Genomic DNA, 11,839 nt, shown 5'->3' with positions numbered 1-11,839 from the left:
ACATGTAGAAAAGCAGTTGACTTAGGTCAACTGTTGGTTAAATGTCCAACTTCGGCTCAGGTCATGATCTCATGGTCTGTGAGTTCAAGCCCCACGTTGGGCTCTGTGCTGACAGCTCGGAGCCTGAAGCCTGCTTAGGATTCTGTGTCTCCCTCTCTCTCTTCACCTCCCCCACTTGCACTTTCTCTCTCTCTCTTTCAAACATAAATAAACAATAAAAAATTTTTTGAAATGAACACATTGTGTTCATATATGTATTTCTGTTTTCACACATGATATTATAAGTTTATAGACATTGGAACTGATTACCCACTTAAACATGTGGAAATATCCTTAATCTTTATAAATATAAACTTCTTTTTTTGATTCCAGAATGATGCGTCAGATATTCAAGTAAACACAAGAGTACTAATTCTAAGACCTGCAGAAATAATATATATGAACTCTGTGTGTATGTGTGTGTGTGTGTGTGTGTGTGTGTGTGTATGTTTTAATGGTGGGAGTAGAGTTTATTAAGCTGTGTGTTAGTATAAGCACTGAGGCTTGCCCATGGTGCTCTTAATGTATAAAACCCAGAGATCGTGCCAGTTCTTCTTGAGCAATGACACCAGGGAAATGACAGCTAAGTGGATGTGTACACAAGTCCATGATCTATCATATTCACGTGGCCAATGGCCACTATTAGGCACAACACGTTTTTTGTCTGGAATTTGATCATGGACTTCACTTCATCAACTTTGGCCACATGTTCTCATTGTGGGTCAGTAAGGAAGGGAATTTGCCAGTCTTACTCAGGCCTGGGCCCAGGATTCATGGCATCTTCTTCATCAAAGATTCCAAAGCAAAAAGACATCATACTTCTTGGACACGTTCTTGATGAATTTCTTATTCTTGCTGAGTTTCTTTTTCTTCAGTGCTTCAGTGTCCACATGGGAGAAATCCACAGTTGTGGCCTCATCATGCGCTGTTGCTCCCCCTACAACACACACAGAGAAGTCGGTGTGGACTTAAGCCTGATGGTGCCCAAGTAACATCATCCTTCTGAGGGCTATAGTTCTTCAAGTTGATCTGTAGCTCCATGGTGTCCAAAAACTTCTGTTGCTTCCACTGGTTCCTGTGCAGGACTGCCTACACTGCCTTGTAGAGGTGTCACAGGAGACTTTGCATGCCACAGTGACTGCAAAAGAGCAGAATCTCTCTCTCTATTTATTTATTTCATTCTTTTAAAAAAATTTTTTTAGTGTGTATTTGTTTTTGAGACACAGCTAGAGACAGAGTGTGAGTGGGGGAGGGGCAGAGAGAGGGAGACACAGAATTCGAAGCAGGCTCCAGGCTCTGAGCTGTCAACACAGAACCCAATGGGGGGACTCAAACTAATGAACTCTGAGATCATAACCTGAGCAGAAGTCGGATGCTTAACTGACTGAGCCACCCAGGGGCCCCATCATTTGGCATTCTTTTATAAGTAATTAATGCTTATTTATTGGGGACCAGAAGAAAGATAAAATCACCTTTAGAGGTAAAATAATCATGTCATTTACTGCACATGCTGAACTCTTGAGAGTGAAAGGGGGCACTATTGGGTATTATTCTAGAATAAGAGCTGCAAATCAGAAGCATCCTAGATATTAAACTGGGATATATTATCCCTCCACTTACAGGTTGATTTCAACTTTGTTAGTGGTTGAGCAAGTAGTAAGGTAAATTAAAGCCAAATTCTCCAGTTTTAGACTAATCTCCCCACTGAGAAAACTATAAAATCTCAGTAAAATTCAAAATAATAGCTGTTCAAAGCCATCAGATAGTAATTGAGGTGTCCAAAACTTGAAGGGCCAACATTTCAAGAAGATGGGGACAAGCATAAGGTGAGTCCTACATTTATGGATGCTTTTGCTTTTGGAATATTTGTTAATTTCCCTGTGGGGCATAGAGACTGAAGAGACAGCAGAGATCTAAAGCTTGCAACTCTATCACTAGGATGGGGAACCACAAATTTAACTTCAGGACTATTAACGTAGCCAAGTACTTATGGAGCCAAGATCCTGAAGAAACTAATTTCAGAGAAGTGATCTGGCATTCTCTATATAATTTCCACTCAAATGAAGTGAAAGGTGGGGGCGCCTGGGTGGCTCAGTCGGTTAAGCGTCTGACTTCAGCTCAGGTCATGATCTCGCAGTTTGTGAGTTCGAGCCCCATGTTGGGCTCTGTGCTGACAGCTCAGAGACTGGAGCCTGCTTCAGATTCTGTGTCTCCTCCTTTCTCTGTGCCTCCTATGCTTATGCTCTGTCTCTCAATAATAACAATTAAACATTAAAAAAGTTTTTTAAATGAAGGGAAATGTGAAACAAATCTACATTTGCACTGAATTGTCAATTCTAAACTAAAATCAGACATAAGGCCAATTCCTTACCTAATTCCTAAGCTGAGGATGAGTGGAGTGAGAGCCTAAGAAACCCAGAAAAAATTAGTTGCTAAGAAGTTAAAAGGCTAATCATAGCTTTTGGCAGTCTCACATTGCTAAAGAGAGATAAAAATCATAATTTAGAACCTACCCAGGAGAAGAGATCTCAGTAAATTCCCCAGGTTTTAAAAATAGTCTTCTGAAGTGTCATGGCTGGTGATAGGGATAAATCAGTAATAGATTAGCCCTCACAAAGTCTTAAAAGTAGCCTCCAGTTATTTCAGTTTTTAATTGGATCAAAATTTCCTGCCTGTCAGGCAAAGAAGATAAAATATACTCTAGAGACCTACACCATAGGTATCATTCATGCATGATGTCAACATTCAGTCCAAAATTACCAGCTATGCCAGGAAACAGGACTAAATGACAAACACTAAGACAAAGAAGAAAACTGACATTAGAAATAGGTGTATAAGCAATGCAATATTGGCATTAACAGAAATATAATTTTAAAATAACATGATTCATATGTTAAATAAAGCAGATAATACAATAGAGAATGTCACCATAAAACTAAAATCTAAAAGTATAACCAAATAGAAGTTCTAAAGCAGAAAGAATTAAGAAGTCAAAAGATGAGTTTAACTGCAGATGAGACACATCAAAATAAAGAATTAGTGAGCCAAAAGTAGGTAAGTAGAAAATATCACTTGAAGTGCAGAGAGGAAAAATAAATAGAAAATAAAGATAAGAGCATAAGGCTCATACAAGACTTTGTGAAAATATCTAGTAATGTGTAACTGAAATTCCAGAAGGGTAGGAGAGGGAAAATGGAGCAGAAGAAATATTGAAGATACACGGGCCAAATAATTTCCAAAACTAATGAAAGATATCAAACTGCAGATTCATGAAGCCCTATGAACCTCACATAGAATAAATACAAAATATCACTGCAAAAAATGACACCTATGAAGAGAAAATCTAAGTCGTACTTGGAGAAAAAAAGGTGAATGTCCTTTAAAAGAGTAACAATAAGCTGACAGTTGACCTTTTAAATGAAATGATGAGGGGCACCTAGGTGGGGTCAGTTCAGCTGCTGACTTGGTTTTGGCTCAGGCCATGATCTCAGTGTCATGAGATTGAGCCCCATGCTCAGCTAGGAGCCTGTTGGAGATTCTCTCTCCCTCTCTCCTGCCCTTGCTCCACTTGCTCTCTCTCTTTCTCTTGTTGAAAAAAAAAAAAAAGAAAGAAATGATGAAAGCTAGCAGATAATAAGTGATATATATAAGCACCTGAAAGAAAATAATTACCAAAGAAGAATTCTACGCCTGGTGAAAAAAACCTTTCAAAAATCAAGGTGAGGGGGTGCCTGAGTGGCTCAGTCGGTTAAGTGTCCGACTTCGGCTCAAGTCATGATCTCACAGTTCATGGGTTTGAGACCCACATTAGGCTCAGAACCTGGAGTTGGCTCCAGATTCTGTGTTCCTCCCTCTCTTCCCCTCCCCCACTCATGCCCCTCTGTCTGTCTCTCTCACAAAAATAAAATAAACATTAAAAATCCAGGTGAAATAAAGGAACTTTGATTCAAATAAGGAGAGAAATCATTGTTGGAAAACCCACACAAAAATAGGCACTAAGGGAAATTCTTCAGGAGAAAGTTAATGATCTTAGCTAGAAGCATGGAAATTCAGGAAGGAATGAAGAGCAGAAAAGATAAATATATGAAAAACTCAAAATAAATATTGACTCTTTAAGACAATAATAATAAGGTCTAGTGGGTTTAAACAATATGCAGAATTAAAGTACATGACAGGTGCACCTGGGTAGCTCAGTGGGTGAAGCATCAGACTTCAGCTCAGGTCATGATCTGATGGTTTTGTGAGTTCAAGCCCTACATCAGGCTCTGTGCACTGACTGCTCAGAGACTGCTTGGGATTCTCTCTCTCTCTCTGCCCCTTCCCCACTTGTACTCTCTCTGTCTCTCTCAAAATAAATAAATACTAAAAAATTTAAGAATACATGTCAACAGGGGTGCCTGGGTGGCTCAGTTGGTTAAGCGTCCGACTTCAGCTCAAGTCATGATCTCACAGTCCGTGAGTTCAAGCCCCGTGTCAGGCTGTGTGCTGACAGCTCAGAGCCTGGAGCCTGCTTCCAATTCTGTGTCTCCCTCTCTCTCTCTGACCCTCCCCCGTTCATGCTCTGTCTCTCTCTGTCTCAAAAATAAATAAACATTAAAAAAAATTTTTTTTTTAAAAAAGAATACATGACAACAATAGCACAAAAGGCAGGGAAGGAGTAATTGGAGTTAAGCTGTGAGATTCTTGCATTATCTGGAAAGAAGTACAATTACTAACTTAAGGTAAATTGTTAAGTTCTGGATGTATGTTACAATAACTAAGGTAAATCCTAAATGAACAAAAAATAATCTATAACTAACAATCTAATATAAAAGAGAAAATGGAACAGTAAAATAATTGATTAATCAAACAGAATGCAAGAAAGGAGAAAAAAGGAACACAAGAAGATAGGATAAATGGAAAACAAATAGTAATGTGGTAGATTTAAATTCAAATATATTAGTACAGATAGACCCTGATTTATAATGGTTTGACTTAGGATTTTTGGACTTTGTGATAGTGTGAAAGCAATGCATATTCACTAGAAGTCATACTTCCAATTCTGAATTTTGATGTTTTCCCAGACTAGTGATATGCAGTATGAAGCTCTCTTGTGTTGCTGGGCAGTGGCAATCCCAGCTCCCAGTTAGCCACACAATCACAAAGGTAAACAAACAATATACTTACAACCATTCTGTACTCATACAACCATTCTGTTTTTCACTTTCAGTGCAGTATTAATAAGTTATATGAGTTATTCAACACTTTATTACAGACTAGGCTTTGTGTTGGATGATTTTTGTCCAACTGTAGGCTAATGTAAATGTTCTGAACACGTTTAGGGCGGGTTAGGCTAAGCTATGATGTTCGATAGGTTAGGAACATGAAATGCATTTTCAGCTTAGGATATTTTCAACTTATGATGGGTTTATCAGGATGCATCCCCATCGTAAGTTTGAGGAAGATCTGTAATTACAATAAATGTGAATGGATAAAACATTTCCATGAAAAATATGGATTATCAGACTAGGGGCACCTGGCTGGCTCAGTCACTTAAGCGTCCAACTCTTGGTTTCTGCTCAGGTCATGATCTCATGGTTCCCGGGTTCGAGGCCTGTGTTGGGTTCTGCTCTGACAGTGCAGAGCCTGCTTGGGATTCTCTTTCTCCCTCTCTCTGTGTCTGCCTTATTCCCTTATTCCCACTTGCACTCCCTCCTCCTTGCCCTTCTCTATCAAAAATAAATAAATAAACATTATAAAAAAAAAGAAGAAAAGCAAGGATTGTTGATCTGGATTGAAAAATCAACTATAGACTGCTTATAAGAGATATGCTTTAAACATACAGACACAGAAAAGTTGAAATGAAAAACATGGAAAATGATACAGCATGCAAACACTAACCACGGAAAGGTGTTTTTCTGTACCAGTAGTAGACAAATTTTGCTGCAAGAGCTATTACTAGAGATGAAGAGTTATTTTGTAATGATGATTAATGGGATGATTCAACAGGAAGATATAACAATCTTAAATTTGTCTGTGTCTAATGACATAGACTCCAACATAGCAAAACAAAATGTGATGTGAATAAAAGGAGAAACAGATAAATACATAATCATCATAGTGAGTGATTTTATCACCTCTCAGACAAAACATTTAGTAGATATATAGAATATGTGAACAATGCAATTAACAAACTTGCCTCTGTGTGTGTGTGTGTGTGTGTGTGTGTGTGTGTGTGTTGCATAACACTGCACCCAACAAAAGCAAACCATATCCATACCTTTGAAGGTACACATGGAACAATTACTAAAACAAACCATTCTCTGAGTCATAAAGCAAGTGTTGATAAATGTCAGATTATCCTTTCCAAAACCCACAATCTCTATCCAATCAAAAGAAAACCATCAGACAAATTCAAATTGAGGGACATTCTACAAAATACCTCTCTGATATGTCTCAAAACTGTTAAGGTCATGAAAAACAAGAAAAGACTGAGAAACTCTTACAGACCAGAGGAGACTAATGAGACATAATGATTAAATGCAATATGCTAGACTGGTTTAGATTATGGAAGAGTAAAAGAACACTATAGTGGAAAAAGTGGAGATATCCAAAAAAATCCTGAAGTTTAGTTAATAATAATGTCCCAATGTGGGTATCTAAGCTTTAACAAATGCACTAAGGTAATGTAAGATGTTAACACCAGTGAAAGTAGGTGAGGGGTACATTGGAAGTCATCGTATTACCTTTGCAACTTTTCTGTAAATCTAAAATTATCACCCCAAATTATTAAAAATAACAAACAAATATGGGTAACTCAAAACAAAAATTGGCAAAACTTGAGGAACTTAAAAAAAAGCTTTGCAAATGTCCAATACAGATAAGAAAAGATGGTCAGTTTAATCAGTCATGAGAAAAATGCAAATTAAAACCTCAGTGCATTATCACTGCACATCCTCCAACATCACCAAAATGACAAGACAGAGAATATCCGAATTGGTGAGTACGTTGAGTGATGCAGGTCTACACACTGCTGGGGGGAATGTAAACTGGTAAAAATCATTATTTTTGGCATGTTGAAACTAAACATATGCCTACCCTACTGACCAGCAATCCTGTTCTACATACATATGTGTGCTAAAAAAAATATGGACCAGACTGTTCAGAGTCACTGTATTCATAGTAGCCCCCAAGACAAATGTCCATAGATTGATAAATAATTTGTGATGCATGCACATAGTGGAATACAATATATTCATGAAAAAAGGAACTACTGTTACAAACAAAAATATAGATGAATCTCACAGACTTAATACTGAAGGGAAAGTCCATACTTCGTGATTCCATTTTATTATTTTGTTTTTTTTAATGTTTATTTATTTATTTTGAGAGAGAGAGAGAGAGAGAGAGAGAGAAGGAGAGCATGCAAGCAGGGAAGGAGGGACAGAATGAGAGAGAGAGAGAGAAAGAGATCCCAAGCAGAGGGATCAATCCCAAGACCTGATCATGACCTGAGCTGAAATCAAGAGTCCAAGGCTCAACTGACTGAGCCACCCAGGTGCCCCCTTCATGATTCCATTTATTTGAAGTTCAAAAGTAGATGAAATTAATCAGTGGTGATGGAGGTCACAGTAATGGTTACCTGTGGAGGAGGTAATGACTGAGGGGGCAAGAGGGAGCCTTCTGCAGTGCTGGTGGTGTTCTAAATCTCAGTCTCACTGGTGGTTACAGGAATGTATTCCCTTGGTCAAAGTTCACTGAGTAGTGTCCTTAAGATTTGTGTACTTAACTGTGTGAATAGGATATATCAATAAAAAAAAGACAAATCCCCTGGAAACCTGAGTTTCAATATTAAAACATATTTTTACCATACTTTGTAATACAAACTATGGCATAATGTTTGAGGCAAAGATTCTATGAAGTTTAGAAGCAGAAAACCCATATTATTCAAAGATAATGGAAGGAAATAGTATAGTATCAACTCTTGGGTGCATGTGTGTACCCTTTAAAAAATCAAACAGATACGCAGAATGCTGTTAGTAGAAAACATGTGCACGATACTTTGATAACGAATTAATTGATCTTCTGTGCTTTGGGATTTATTTTATTCACCACCTAAACAGATCCAGGGAGACCATTTTCAATTGTTGTACCAACTAAGGCCAAATTAGGCAACAGACTCTCCTAATGTTCCAATATTTTCAAGTGTAGAGAGAACTGTTTGAATGCCAAATACTGCGCTTACAAAATTTGGGGACCTCATGATCAAAGCAAGTTAAGATTAATATTCATGAAAGATTTAATGAAAAGAAAACATGAAGTTGAGTCAATATCCCTGCGAGGAGATTGAGAAATGAAGAGAACATTACAGCAGGAGGTTTTAGAGCTTTGGGGCTTCCTCTTTTAAAATAATAATTTAATATCAGCGAGCTACAGTGTTTGAGCATTTACGTTGTGTTGGGCAGTGTGGTAAGTTTCTCTACACACACACACACACACATATAAAAATCTAGTTTAAAAAATTCTCACAACTCTGAAAGATACTCTTGCTATCTTTCCATTTCACAAATGAAGAAACTGAGGCTTAGATTAAGTTGCTTGATGAAGGACACCCTGTTCATAAGTGGCAGGGACATGCTGCAAACCGGTATGGTGGGCTCTTGAGCCCATGCTCCTGTCGACTGTTGTTCATGGCAGTACCTCTCATGGCCTGGGTCATGTGCCACCCAGGGGATGAAATCCCAGGGGAGACTTGTCAAGTAGAGATTCCCAGATGCCCAGAGTGTGCAGAATCTCTGAAATGGGAGGCTGTGAGTCTCAATTTTTCTTAAGAGACCTGACTTTGAGAACCACTTCTCTTTGCTCTAATGACCATGAATAGAAGTGCAAATTTTATCCAAATCTCACCTATCCAGTTTACATACTTACCAAATAATAGAAGGGGATAATGCTCTTTGAGTGTGTACATACTGTTGTTGTCTCATACAATCCCTTTTCCATTTACTATGATTTCATCTGAGATTTTTAAGGGAATAGATACAATTTCCAATCTCTAGCTGTTTATGTGTTGAATATACACAAAAGGAACTTTGAGTGTGTTTAAATAAATGTTTATGAGTCCCAAGAAGAGTATATGCTTATTGATTCTTTGCACTACATTCTAAATGTTAAGTTGAAGCAATAAATTCATCAGAAGGAATATTATCCTGCCTACACAGTTTTCTATATTGGACCCCTAGAGACTGGTGGAAATACCAAATAATAGCATGGCATGTGTTTCTTTTTCAGTAGAAGATACAAGACAAAAAGTGATGCTGGAAGTGATTGCATAATATGTAACAGCATTTCAGTCTTTTTTTTTAATGTTTATTTATTTAATTTTTGATAGCACAAGCAGGGGAGGGACAGAGAGAGAGAGAGGGAGACACAGAATCCGAAGCAGGCTCCAGGCTCCGAGCTGTCAGCCCAGAGCCCAACGTGGGGCTCGAACTCACAAACCATGAGATCATGACCTGAGCTGAAGTTGGACGTTTAACAACTGAGCCACCCAGGCGCCTCTAATCCTTTGAGTTAAAAAAAAAATATTTTAGCATGTTCCCCTCCTCCAAAGTCTCACTTTATTGAAAAAAAAATGATTGGACCAAAGGGTGAAGAGAGGTTGATAAAGCCTTGCATTTTCCTCCCAGCTTTTGGAAAAAAAAAATCTAATATCATGTGCTGAAATTTTCTTGTTGGTACCAGCAAAGAAAAATAATAGCAAATAGTTAAGAATCTTAGTCATGAGGAGTCTGAGATGCAGCCAGACCCGAGGTTGAGGCCACCTTGCCACCTAACATCATGATCTTGGGCAAGTTCCTAACCATCTCTCTCTGTTTCCTCACCTTTAAGTGTGATAGATAATAGTCTTATTTCATAGGACCGAGAATTCAGTGAAATAATGCATGTACAAAGGATAGCGCCGAGCCTGGCCCACAGCAAGTATGCAGAAGCATTAGCTCCTATTGTAATTGCTATTGTCTATTTGTTCCATGAGTACCATTTTCACGAATTAGGAAGCTGAAGAAATTTAAAAAAACAAACAAACAAGACATCAGTTGACCATATTTCCAGCCATGTGTGATTGTAAGAGCACCTGTCCCAGGTGCCTGCTGTCTGAAAGACGTTCCTCGTTGCTTCCTGCATTCTGTGCCGTGGGGGTTTCGTCTCTGCTTGCTTCCTGGACCCAGAATTGTTGGTCCCTTTTCTGAGCATTAGCAGTTCCACCATACCACACAGAGATGAGATTTGAGAAATAAAAATAAAGTTGTCTTGGGGTATGGAGGGCCAAGCTGAGAGAAACTAGTTGGCTTGTCAACAGTCTGTTTTCTGAAGATCTCTTAGTTCCATTGCCAAGTGCAGAATGACCATAGCATTGTTTTTCTAAGAACAGTCTTCCCTCCTTATACAACAAATGTGTGCTTAATATAGAAAATTGAAAAAAAGGGAGAAGTAAAAATATGAAAACATATCTAATCGTAAAGAAGATTACAGTTAACCTTTTGGATCGTTGCATTATAGATTTTTTTCCCCTCGTATATATTTCTTGTTAACAAAAGAAACTGTATATAGAGTTTGTATCTTTTTCTTTATGATAGTATCACATATATTTCCCATTACTGAGTATTTTTCCAACTTAGTTACCTTTTATTAGCATTTAAAAATATAAGAGAATTTGAAAAGTCTGATACTCGAGAGTGATTTTATTATCTTCTGACTTAATTTTTAAACTTATTTATTGATTCCTTTGGACACCTGGTATTTGTGATATGCTTACTTTGTACAAATTACCAGATTGGGACTTTTTGTGGTTAGGGACTCAGTTCTCATTCACCCCCATCCCTAGTGCCTGGAGCTGTGCCTGCCATGTGGGGACACTTAGTAGATACTGTTGAATGAATGATTACTGAGAGCACACTTACTGATGTTTCTACTAGCTTCATGTGAAAAAGGGATGAAGTTTCTTTTTTATGTTTATTTATTTTGAAAGAGAGTGAGAGAGTGAGAGAGAGGGCGAGCAAGTGCATTAGCAGGGGAGGGGCAGAGAGAAGGGAGAGAGAGAATCCCAAGCAGGCTCCATGCTGTCAGCGCAGAGACCTATGCGGGACTCTATCTGAGCAACTATGAGATCATGACCTGAGCCGAAATCAAGAGTTGGACACTTAACTGACTGAGCTACCCAGGCGCCCCATAGGGGTTGGAGTTCTTAAAAAAATAAGCCACATTAGCCATGAATATGTCTTTTGGCCAATTCTGGGAATGGATTCTGAAGTGAGGGGGCCTTGACTCAGTGTATAACTTCTTTTTGTTTCAAGGTTGGAGGAAGAGGACATTCTGAGATCCAGACTCAACTTGTTTTATGGTCTTTGACTGTGGAAAGAGGTTCTTTGCACATGACATTTGTGTATGTACGTGTGTGTATTTATCTAAAAATGTACCTTCAAGGAAGTTCTTGATGTACGTATTTATTCTTTGAACTGAACTGTATTTGCATTTGGTCTGCTGAGGCCTCTCAAAGGACTTCCATAACCCCCACCCGTTCCCCCATCAGCCTGCCCAATACTTCCCCAAACACATTGCCCTCACAGCAAGGTACTCGATATGTAAAGTCAGGCTGGAGCTAGGCAGAAACTACCAGTTTCCAATCTGAACAGGTAATTTCCTTTCTAAGCTTTGAGATTAAAAAATGATTGGGGCAGAGGGAAAAGGCCTGTCCTGTAAGAAAAATGACTTCTTCTCTTGTGATTTTTTCTTGTTGAGGGTGAGTTAAGAGTAGGAGTTGGCT

At 38.5% G+C, this 11,839-nt stretch overlaps 1 pseudogene; it reads right to left on the bottom strand.

The window, feature by feature from the left end:
* Window positions 1-524: 524 nt before the first annotated feature.
* LOC109279137 (60S ribosomal protein L10a-like) lies at window positions 525-1,149 on the bottom strand (annotated as a pseudogene).
* Between the last annotated feature and the right edge of the window lie 10,690 nt (window positions 1,150-11,839).

This window comes from Panthera pardus, unplaced genomic scaffold (genome assembly GCF_024362965.1).
Source record: "Panthera pardus isolate Hobbes unplaced genomic scaffold, ASM2436296v1 HiC_scaffold_8, whole genome shotgun sequence".
Classification (NCBI taxonomy): Eukaryota; Metazoa; Chordata; class Mammalia; order Carnivora; family Felidae; genus Panthera; species Panthera pardus.
Note: the sequence above shows the minus strand (reverse complement) of the source record. Positions and strands in the feature narration are given on the sequence as shown.